Here is a 12,941-nt window from a genome sequence, read left to right as displayed (position 1 = left end):
CAGAACACATGAGACCAGCGCAGCCAGCTAACTCTATACGCTATAGCTAACTATAAGGAGCTAGCTAGCTGAGCATTGTACCGGGCCGCGAGCCGGGCGCGGCGCGAACCGATGAGCTAGGTGATGCAAAAGAGCCCGCGAAGTGTGTCTGGCTGTGTGTGTGTATGTGTATCACACGTGAGTACCGTGTAAGCGGCTAGCTCGCGAGCTGTAGGTAGCTTGTCTTTTAGGAAGGCTGCATATCATTTCGTCCTAAGAAAACTCGCATAATTATGCTGTATTAGAAATCGCCCTATAAGGACGTCTAGACCGATCTAGTCAGCTGGGCAAACCCTTCACTCGAATAAAGGGTCTGAATTGCAGTATACTCATGCCTTGTGTACTGAAGGCCCTTCTCAGTTTTTCTGTGTGCTAGTTTTTGCATGGAGACACACTTGTTGATCAAAGTTTCAATCAGGGTCTGTACCTGCAGACTACGTCTGATCGGGGGGGGGGCGCCGGGGAGGGGAAAAGTCAAGTGCCTTTAGCACCCCCATCGACGGCGCATTGGGAAAAAAGAAGTAAAAGTAATTATTTGAAGCCCTTTGAAGTGGCAAAATACGAGTCGCCTATTCATGCACATAGGCATATAGGTGTCCTTGTTTGGAGGCCATAATTCATGCAGGTTATCAAAATTGTAGGCCTCCTGGCACTTACAAAAAGTGCTTAGCTACGGTAGGCCCTTACTTTAGCTTTCAGGGCTAGATTTTCAGCTCACACTTTGCTCTCTTTCATTTCGTGCCGACACAACCTCTTTTCTCCGGGCAGTGCGCTCGGCACCGGCGCTTCGGCATGGGCTTGCATGATCAGTGAGTGATATATAGTTTAGACATCATTGTATGGTGATTTATTTGATATACTCATTTTGGTACCTTTTAAAGCTTCATAAAACCAACTCGCTGGTGACTGTCTTAGCCCCCGGGGGGCCACTTCCATTCACGAGTGGATACCATGCGCGACCATGGGGTCTCGAAAAGCACCCTAAACACGTTATTTCCATATTCTTAAAATGCACCCGGCTTAACAGTGTTGGCGTGTGAAACCCTACCCATATAACAAGTATTGAAGCAAAACGATCGTCTTTCGGATGGTGACGTTAAAGGTCGGTCCCAGACGTAAATAATCATATCTGATGTATACACGTCTGACAAAACTAAAATACACACACACACACACGATACTCTTGGCAAATATTCCCTGAAATGAACCCCTAAACAAGTACAGGAATGCTTTATTGTTACGGGTCCTTCGGTCGTCGACTTAACCTTATTTGGGTTACGAACCCACCGTACACCTCGCGCAAATCGGACCCTAAACACGTAGTGTCGGGGCAAAAAGGACATCCTTTATAAAACATTTTGATTTTGTTTTATCATCCCCGCAAATTCGACCCTTTATAAACACGTAATTTTCCTAGCGAAATAGATATATACCCCTTTTTCATGATTATTTTTGTGTTTTTGACACCCTTATCACGTTACGTACGTAACGTGCCCTACTACGTGAAAAAGACATCCTTTTTACGTGTTTTTTTTTTGGTCGCGCATGGTATCCACTCGTCGATGTAAGTGCCCCCCCCCCCCGGCCGGGTCTAAGCCATGATATGCCAAAATCAGGTCGCAAAATCTCAGCGTCGCTATAGCATGTATATAGGCCTAGTATATCATGTTTTGTGTATCATATCAGCCTAAACTGCATGCTAAGTTAAGTCATTATGAAACATGTGTGGGGGCGAATTAAGGTTATTATATCATAATGGTTAGTATGGGTCCCGGGGGGGCACTTCCATTCATGACTGGATACTCCATGCGCGACCATGGGGTCTCGAAAAGCACCCTAAACACGTAATTTCCGTATTCTGAAAATGCACCCCTTATATATTGGCGTGTGAAACCCTACCCTTAACAAGTATTGGAAACAAAACGATCTCTCCGGCTTGGCAAACATTCCTTGAAATGAATTCCTAAACAAGTACAGGAATGTTTTATTGTTACGGATCCTTTGGTCGTCGGCTTTACCCCCTTTTACCCTTACTTTATTTGGTTTGGTACGACCCCACCTTCTACACCTCGCACAAATCGGACTCTAATGCACGTAGTGTTGGCCAGGGCAAAACATCCTTTATATAACATTTTAATTTTGTTTTATCATCCCCTCAAATTCGACCCTAAACACGTAATTTTCCTCGCGAAATAGATACCCTTTTTTCATTATTTTTGTGTTTTTGACACCCTTTTCACGTTACGTACGTAACGTGCCCTATCGTGAAAAAGACATCCTTTTTACGTGTTTTTGGGGTCGCGCATGGTATTCACTCGTCAATGTAAGTGGCCCCCCCCCCCCCCCGGGGTTTGGGTCATATTCGCTCATTTAGTTTACGTAGCACACGATGTACTCGTGCAGACCCGAGTGCAGATCAGATCAGTTCGATACTACGCCCCCTACGCCATGCACTTTCTCAAACTATATAGCTATATTATAAATATCGGTAAGCAAAGATTTATACAACAAGAACATTGTTACTGTTAACATTGAATGCATATTGATTATGTTTGGACTGTATTAATTCAGTTTCAAATGCCAGGGTCTATACTAGGGCACGGAAACTGTATATACAGGCCTATGCTAGTCACGTGATGTCAAGTTGTACATCAAAATGACATTTTCCGCCTGCTCGATCTCAGACTATTATAGCCATTGGAACAGTCGGCATATATACTGAAATCTTTTGCTTATGATTTCTTGATATAAAAAAGGAAGCAATCTTTTGCATGCATAATCTGCGGCGTAACAGGGGTCGGTGGCCGGGGGGGGGGGCAAGTAGCAAAAAATTCCCGGTTATATCATGGTATGAACAGGCGAAATGGTGCCATGAGGCGACGAATTTGAGAGGGCCAGATATTGCGTATCGGGCAGATTTTATCTTTAAAAAAAGTTGCGAGCAACCAAGCGAGCGAGCAAAAAATTTGACATATTTATTATAAAAATCCAATTTTGTGAAAGATTTTGACATGATATCCAGAAAATTATATATTTCATTATTCTTTTCCATTCCTTATTTTTGGGGGGTCTATACCCCGGCTACTGTGAACAGATAGATAGATAGATAAATGGTTTATTAAAAATCAAGACATCATCGCGGCTAAGGCCGAATTGCGATGTATGACAAGGTAATAATGATTAAAAAATATATTCAAACAGTAACATAGATAAATACAAAATAAATGACACGGATAAAGTATTATAATGAAACTAATTGTGTTGTAGAAATCTAGAAGGAAATATTAACTTAAAGTGAATTGTGTGTCTAGGAAATGAATAGTGTGTATACCATTGTAGTATTCAATGATAATAAAATCGGAAATTATTAACAAATAACGGAAAACATTAAACAAATTGGCAAGAGATATTTCAAATAACGGAAAAATAAAATGATAAAGGAAAAAAAATTTATGATTCATGCATGTGCTATTATGAGTTTAATATGAAAAAGTGGGCAGCGTAAATGTGTTAATACGAACAGGATTCTTTGTGGCAGTATAGCGTGTAGAGTAAAAAAAAACACGAGGGCATAGTAAGGCGCATGAGGGCAAAGCGAGCCGAGAAAAAAAATCACCTTTTCATGAGAATCTAACTTTGATATATTTTTGACATTATATTCAGTAAATAAAATCATATCCTTCATTATTGTCCTTCACTTTTCTTTCCTCCTTGGGGCCATGACCCAACCCTTCCATGCTTATATACGGCAGTGCAATGCGGTTGGGGCCTTGATATCAAAGCCAGTTGCGTAATGAACCAAATATTTTGAGGGGGCAAAACAAAGCAATGTAGGTTTTTCCATTATATTCAGCAATAACACATTCATTGTTTCCATTAATTTCATTATACGTTGTCTCATATAATTATTTCCTCTTGGGTGTGAAACCAAGACCCCCCCGCAAATATGCCAACAGTGATTGAACGTAAAGCTTAATAGGAAGGGTCCCTACAGGGGGCGTTATAGAGCTATTTGAATGTTATAGATGAAGAGCCCCTACTGAGTGGGGTCTGGGGCAAAGCCCATGCAGTAGCTTATTTGCATAAAATTTAGCAAGCTTATCACACAATGTTATATATACTGTCCATCTTTCTTCCCGCTCTTTACTTTCAATCCTCGGCAGCCCGGTTATGTTATTAAGGTGGTTTTTTTTTCTTGTCCCATTTCTTTGTTTTCCAATTTAGCTTTTGACTAATTCCAACCTTCGTTTCCCGCTATTGTTTGCCACTTTGCAACCCTGCCACTTTGTCATCTTTTGATTTATTTCCCATCATGCTATATTGCATCACAAAGGTCTAATTCAGAATGATTTGTTCTTTCTTAAATGTTCCTCTTTCGTTCCTTTTCCCGCTTAATTCCTTCCTTTTTCGTGTAAAAAAAAATATCTTTTTTTTCCTCCTTTCCTTCCCCTTTTTCTTTCTTTCTCCCTCTCTCTACCCTTTTTCCGCTTTTTTTCCAGGTGAAATCCGCCATGGCAGGGGGGGGGGGGCAGTTGCGCCTGTTATACGCAACTGTGCATGCATAATCTCTATTAACACATCTCTTAATGACAAAGACTGTTTTTTGTACGTTACCAAAACTGGAAACCTACGTTACCACATTATTGCAGAGGCCTGATCCACTAAATATTTTAAACAAGAATTTGTAATTCAATTTCATTGGTTTCAAAGTGGTAGACTTTTACTTGGATTGTCTGCTAGTACAAGAGACAACATTTTGAAACTTACGTTACCAAAATTTGATACTTCCGTCACCTAACGATACCCGGAGGGGCCACTTACATTGACAAGTGGATACCATGCGCGACCAAAAAAAACGTAAAAAGGATGTCTTTTTCACGATAGGGCACGTTACGTACGTAACGTGATAAGGGTGTCAAAAACACAAAAATAATGAAAAAAGGATTTTCGCTAGGAAAATCACGTGTTTAGGGTCGAATTTGCGGGGATGATAAAACAAAATTAAAATGTTTTATAAAGGATGTCCTTTTTGCCCCAACACTACGTGTTTAGAGTCCGATTTCAGTGCGCGAGGTGTAGACGGTGGGGTCGTACTATACTAGCAAGTGCTAGTAGGTCCATGACTAAACCAAGTAAGGTAAAGCTGACGACCGAAGGACCCGTAACAATAAAACATTCCTGTACTTGTTTAGGGGTTCATTTCAGGGAATATTTGCCAAGAGCATCGTTGTTTCCAATACTTGTTAAGGGGAGGGTGTCACACACAAATACTTGTTAAGGGGTGCATTTTCAGAATATGAAAATTACGTAGGGTGTTTTTCGAGACCCCATGGTCGCGCATGGTATCCACTTGTGAATGGAAGTGGCCCCCGGGTAACGATAGGAGAAATACTTGGAAATAATATACCTAGATAGACCAAAGCAACAACTGTATTTTTACAGTGTATATGGGGGCTATTGACTAAATATAACACAATAATCAGATTTAAAAAGCGCGATTCTATATAAAAAAAAAAAGAAAGACACACTTTTAATTTGAAATAGTCACCCTGTTCTGGGGTTCTGTCGTTTCAATTCAATGAATCCTAATTAAAGGTTTCCCAGAGCAACCCCCCCCCCCCCCTTTGGAAAATTGGTGATGCCGAAAAAATGTCTCTGATGCCGGGAATGGATCTTCATCCATTTCTTTTACACAATATTTAAATAAAAGAGTTGCCAAAGCTGTTGTACATAATGTATATGCCTATGTGTGTGTGGGTGGGTGTTTTGTACGATCGAGCGCCTTTGGAATGTTGACTCATGATTTTGCAATAAGCAATATTAACTAATGTCAATAATAAGAAAATTTCAGATTTCTTTTGAGGTTTTCACAAAATGTTAATATTATATTAGTTGTCACCGTTAACCGGTCGCATATAGTCACAACCTATAATAAGTGACAATACATAAAGTCTAATATTTGGATAAAAGATGTTTGAGATGAAGACGATGGGGGGGACTTTTAAATAAATATATATTATATCCAAATATGATTAGACTTTAAGCACTGTCACTTATACTATACCTGCATGTGTGTCTGTATCACAGACGTGTATTTACGTCTGGGACCGATCTTTAACGTCACCAAATACGTGACCAGGGCCGGGGGCGTTTCATGAAAGGACTTGTCCGACGTTTTATCCGACAAGTCCCATTTTATCTGACAGTTACCATAGGAACAGTGCCTTTCAGCCAATCAAAATCATGGAAAGATGTCAGGTCTGACAACTTAATTGTCAGATTAAAATATTAATGAAATGCTCCCCAGGGCTCGAACATCTGCAGGCCGGGGGGCGGGGATTTCAGCCCCCTCCCCCAATTTTTTAACATATTCATGTACAAAAACGTAAAAATTACCATATATTTGTGATTTTTTGCATGGTCAGCCCCCCCCCCACTTTGAAAACCGCTGGGCGGCCCCTGCTCTGCATCATGCACGCTTGGATACAGGCGCACGCCACAACCGGTCATATTTGACTATTACCGCCAGCTCGTTATAGGTCAACTATTATTTTCTTTTTTTTCTTCGACGTGTCCTTTAAAATCGTTCTTCTCCTTCTTTCTTTGTTTTTTTCTTCTAATTATTATTATTATTATAAAGACTATCGTATCTTAGGTTACCGCAAGATCCCGTCCCCGATCCTTACGACACCGTCCACATCGTCCTGTCTCTCCGTGCTGTAGAGAGGGGGCTCCCTTTGGGATACTATATAGTCTTGAAACTCGAAAAAGATAGGTGCTGATATTGATTTATGATTTAAACACAATCATTTCATACAGTGAGCGTACCTTGGATCACGGTATGGGGAGGGGGGGGGGGGGCACCAGCAAAATTTCGAGTCACTTTTTTTCGCGCGCTCCATTGCCAGGTATACTGACCCATATAGACATATGTTAAGGACATGCAGCGCCATTAACCAGATATGTATCTCACTGATTAAATAATGCGAGCGCGAAGCGCGAGCTGAAAATCTTTCAGATTTAGACCTCAAAGGGACATTATAAGCAATTTTTTTGTAATCATGATATGTACCTGCCTCGCTAAACAAACAATGCGAGCTGATATTTTTGTATAATGACCCCAAACAGGGAATAGCATTTAGTATTTTAGGAATCCATTAAGATCTGAAAATTTAGGAAATTCAGACCTGAAGACGGCATTCTAAGGCCTGCTTGCAGGAATTCACTAAGACCGTACGTATTTTACTTACCAAATGATGCGAGCGCGAAGCGCGAGCTGAAAATTTTTGATATTGAGATCAGAAATTGACGGACCGATTTTAGGAATTCATGAAGAGCAGACATCTCACCAATCAACTAACAGCACGGACAGGAAATGTTTTAAAGACCGTAAATAGAGCAATCACTTTAAGTCATGAAAAAGAACCATATGTCACTACATGAAATAATAACTCGAATTTGAAATATATTTGGAGTACACTATATTGATTTGAAAACGGGAGGTTTTAGTACGATATCTCGTTAAACAGTCTCTGCGAGAAACATGAACAATAAAGACATAGGTCTTGAGCAAATAATGTTTCATAAAGTTATGAAAAAATGCTTTTTATGTAATATTACATAAATTGATATAATATAACACTATAATGAACAACTTTTTCCCCCGACTACGTTTCTCTTCCTTTCTCCCTCTTTTTCTCCTTTCCGCCCTTTTTTTTGGCGAGTCGGATGCCCCCCCCCCCCATCGACGTGCCCCCCCCGTAGTTACGCCACTGAGTGAGTAATATTAACATTTTGCGAAACCATAAAAAGAAATCTGAAATTTTGGACCGTTTCATGTTGCTCTTTCATTTGATTCAACAAACCCTAAAATAAAATAGTTTGCACACCCTAATCCAAAACGGGGACATCCCGATAGACCGCGGGTCCGATAGTCCGCGGGTCCGATAGACCGCGGGTCCGATAGACCGCGGGTCCGATAGACCGCGGGTCCGATAGACCGCGGGTCCGTTAGACCGCGGGTCCGATAGACCGCGGGTCCGATAGTCCGCAGCTGTGCGTGTAAAATTATGATCAGATATATCAAATGTCATCGAGAGGTCCAAAGGTGAAATGATACGAGACCATGGGGTTCTATCAGGTGCGGATCCATGGGGGCAAGGGGGAACTGCCTCACCCATCCCCCCCCCTCGCTCAAAAAAAGAGGGGAGAGGGGAAAAGGAGAGAATAAAAAGAGAGAGGAAGATGGGAAAAGAAGATAATAGAAAAGAGAGTAAGAGGGGGAAAGGAAAGACAAAGACAAAAGGAGAAGAACAGGGGGAAAGAAGAGAAAAAAGAGAGGAGAGAAAAGGAAGAGAAAAAAGAAAGCTAGGAGAAAGGAAAAGGAGGAAAAAAAGGAAGGAGGAGAATATTTAAATGGAGAGGAAGATGGGAAGAAAGATAAGAAAAAAGAGAGATAGAGGAAGAGGGGAAAAGAAGAGAATAAAAATAGAGAGAGTGGAAGGGGGAGGGAGAGAAGAAAAAAAATAAAAGAGGAAAAAGGGGAAAGGAAAGAAAAAGAAAGAGGGATAAGTAATGGAGGAAAGAGAAAAAAAGAGGAAGAGGGAAAAGAAAGAAAAGAAAGGAAAAGAAAAGAAGAAGAAAAAATAGGAAGAGAATACATGTAATATTAAAAAGAGAGAAAGATGGGAAGAAAAATAAGAAAAGGAGAGATGGAAATGAATGTCGAATGTCCCATTGGGGGATTTGAAATATCATCTTTTTAGGTTGGAATATATCAAAAATTTTCAGTTTAATCGTTGAAATATGTATCGTCTTGATGACTAACTTTTCGACCAGTCCATAATATTTAACATTTCTGCTCGCGCTTCGCGCTCACGGTAATTATCTAGTAACATACGCGTCCTGTTCAGGTTCTCAAACATTGCCCAGAATGTTAAATTTTCAGGACAATATACATGAAATTTAATTTTTAGCTTGCATATGGCGTATGAGATTATAACACATTCATGTTGCTTATAAAGTAAATCTAGGAAATGACTGTTAGGACATGGGCGTTTGTCCCCCCCCCCAACAAAAAAGAGAGAATCAAGGCTAAGAAAAAAATAGAGAGAAAAGGAAAGGGATTAGGATGAAATATACTATTATTTTCCAAATATTATGTCAAAATCTATCACAACCTTGTATTTTTGTAATAAAAGTGTCAACATATCTGCTTGCTCACTTCGCTCATTGCCAACTTCTTATTAATTTTATGCGATACGCCCCCTCGAAATTGTTGGCTCATTACGGCACTTGGACAAATCACCTTTGAGCGGCCGATCGGGGAAAATATGGGTGAAAAAAATGGCCCCTCCCCCTATTGGCGAAAGCTGGGTCCGCCCCTAACTTAGGCTTTTAGGATAAAATACAGGAAAATTCTAAAAAAAAAATCAGATCGCGCTTCGCGTTCTCATTATTTATTTAGGCCTTGTGAGATACCTCAATGTGTTTGCAAGAATGAAATCTCAGATTTTCTTTAACGTCTACCCCCCCTATTTCATTTATTTTTTATCTTGGTGCCCTCGCCCCCCCCCCTGCACCCATGCTGAATAAATACGCCACTGATGAGGATAATTAGTCGAGATTGCATATTTCCTAGAGGTTATCATTGATAATATTGAAGGGTATACTAAAACAACAGTACAGAAACTACAGCTCCCGTTCACAATATTCTAATAGGGCCTACTCTGGTGAGAAGTTAAACCAAATTGAACCCCCCCCCCATCACTCGTGCTTCGCGCTCCCATTGATATTACATCATGGGCGGAAATCCCAGGGGGGAAGTGTCCCACCTACTCAAAATTGTAGGGGAGACACAATATCAAATGTCCCCCTACTATTTTGGTCTTTGATAATCATAGAAATACATCATTCTAAATCGAAATAAAACATGTATTTTGGGACGAGATGACCTTACTTTGGCGATGATAACCTTTTTCCCCGCCCCTTGTCACCATAGGCGGATCCAGGGGGCCGAGCCCCCCCCCCCCCTCTTGGCGGAGCAAAAAAGAAAAAAAAGGAAAGAAAGAAGGGGAAAAGGAGGAAAAAGAGAGGAGAAAAGGAAGAGAAGGACGACGAAGGCATAAAATAAGATGAGGGGAAGAATTGGAAAATAAAAAGAATCTTTCGTGCAACTATATAAAACTTTCGCTCTCGCTTCGCGCTCACATTGCCTATTAGGTGATTTACATATCTTGTTCAATACGGAGTTCGAATACCAAGTTTGGAAGTCAATATACAACTCATATTTCACCTCGGAAATCGAACTTTCATTATTTTGTGTAATTTACAATTGGTTTTTAAAAAGTGCTCTGTAAAAATGTCAATTTTATGGTTTGAATGTGAACATTTGCTGCTTGCGCTACGCGCTCGCAAATTTTGATTTATCAGGTACCTATATTTTCGTGTAATCCATAAAGTTCAAAATATCCCTTTTCTGGTCTGATTGTTAAGGTGCATCAGCTAGAGCGCTGCACGCTCGCATTTTGATTGGTGAGTTATATAAATGTTTCAATATTGTTTATACAACAAACTACTTAAAATCCCCTTTTCATGACAGTTTATCAAAAATTATAGCTCGCGACTTGCGCTCGCATTAATGGTTAAAAATATATAAACTGATGCATCCTATTCATAATCACAAAAGTGAAATGTCCAGTTTTATGCCATGATATCATCAGATTTCGCGCCCTCATTAGGCATTAATAAATATGATATCAATTTAATAATTAAATTGTCCCTTTAGGCTTTGTTTCATCTCGCGCTTATCAAGATGAATAGGAAGATAGTCATCATTTTCATATGATGGCATGTCGTAAGGATGTCCCGGTCATATGTCAAAACTCAAAGTAATAATAATATCAGCTCTTTTTTAAGTGCGATCCATCCACCTTACAATTTTTCAACAAAGTGCTAGAAATATAAAGCTGAAATTGACTCTTTTTTTCAGATCGGACTATCAAAGTTTCATGATCTTCATGATTAAAGTTGTATTTAGAATGCCTAGATTCTAGGTCTAAATATGAAACACGCTCGCGCATGTTTATTCAGATACCCAACTTGTTCTCTAATTTAAATCATTATCTAGTTTCAGATCACAATATCAAAAATTTTCTGCTCGCGCTTTGTGCTCGCATTATTAATGTAGGAAGACGCCATATTACTCATCCTTTTGATGATTTACAAAACATGAACAGAGTGGCCCACTTTTGGGTCTAAATCTCGATTTTTTTTCAGCTCGCGCTTCGCGCTCGCATTTTTTGATTGTTAAATGCTACTTTAACAGATATCCTTTTCATCAGTTCATTTCCCCTCGCGCTTTGCGTTCGTAGTAATTATTAAGTTGCATACATGTCTTTTTCAGGATAACAAACATCCCCTACACAAATTTAAGCGTGCCGCTTGCTAGTAACTAGCATGCGACTAGCAGGGCACTCGCTTAATAAGCGAGTGTATGCTAGCGAACAGTCCCTGCTCGCTAAAAGATCGCTTAACTATTAGTCTGCACGCATATTACACGCTTACTAAGCTAGCCGCATGCCAGTTACCAGCATATATGCCGCAAGCCAGTTACCAGCATCCCCAGCATATGCCGCAAGCTTGAAAATTTCTGTGGGGGATTGCCCAGAATCAGTTCAAATTTTAGGAAAAAATACATAAAATTTCCCCCAAAACTAGTTCGCGCTTCGCATCATATAAATGAGGATTATGATATTATGTATTAATTCATAAGAATAAAGCCAAGAAGTGACTAATGAGGACTACCCCTTCAAAGAAACAAACAAAAATCCTCTTCGATATTATGTATTAATTTATAAGAATAAAGCCAAGAAGTGACTAATGAGGACTACCCCTTCAAAGAAACAAACAAAAATTATGTCCCACCCCCCCCCCCCCCCTATTGGCGAAGGCTGGAACGGCCCCTGTGTCTCACATACCTTTTGGTATTTATGTATTCATGTTTTTTTTTCAAGAACACATTAAAAAGTGGTCTTAATTGTTTTTTTATTTGATTATAAGATAATTTAAGTTAGCCTGGCCGGGAGGGAGTGGGCGCCATTTTTCGAAAAGTACACATGGGCGCCAAACATCAGGTCAAATTTGCCCCCCCCCCCCTCCCTCCCCTTGAAATCTTGGATCCGCGCCTGGGTTCTATAACAATTACCCAATTAGGGCAATCACCCCTTGACAACTACTTGAAGGAAAATATTATCCCCATATTTTTTACCGCCGGGAACTGTTACCCCCCCCGGAAATTTACTCTCCAGACAATTAGCCCAGATAATTATAAAAATAATACTAGTAATTGTGAAAATGCCTTAACGTGACGACATGGCGTGGTACTTTATCTTACCATGTCTTAATTAATCATTGGCGGCCGAAGGCAAAACATTTAGGGGGATCCACCTGAAACTTTGGGATGGACACAGGTAAAAAATTGACAAGCAAATCAACCAAAATTTTAGGAGGGACCACCAAAATATTTTGACAAGGAAAAAAAGAAGGTTATCAACCAAAATTAGGGGGGGGGCAAAAATATTCTAGGGTGGTCTACCTCAATTTAGGGGGGGGGCGTATAAAAGAAATTGACGACCAAAAAAAGGTTCTCAACTAAAAATTTAGGGGGGACCGTCCTCCCACCTAAAATTTAGGGGGAAAGCCCTCCTCCCTTCCCGCTTCCGCCGCCTATTAAAGTAATTAATAAGCTTATTATTTCGACATAGCGATATATTCTATCTTGTCAAGTCGATATGTCCACATGGCGAGATATGAAGTGTACAAGTCCCGCCAAGAATCCCGATATATCGCCATGTTGACATGTAACATATTTAAGTCGACTTGGCAAGATACAATATCTCGCC

Source organism: Lytechinus variegatus, chromosome 15 (genome assembly GCF_018143015.1).
Source record: "Lytechinus variegatus isolate NC3 chromosome 15, Lvar_3.0, whole genome shotgun sequence".
In the NCBI taxonomy this organism is placed as follows: domain Eukaryota; kingdom Metazoa; phylum Echinodermata; class Echinoidea; order Temnopleuroida; family Toxopneustidae; genus Lytechinus; species Lytechinus variegatus.
Note: the sequence above shows the minus strand (reverse complement) of the source record.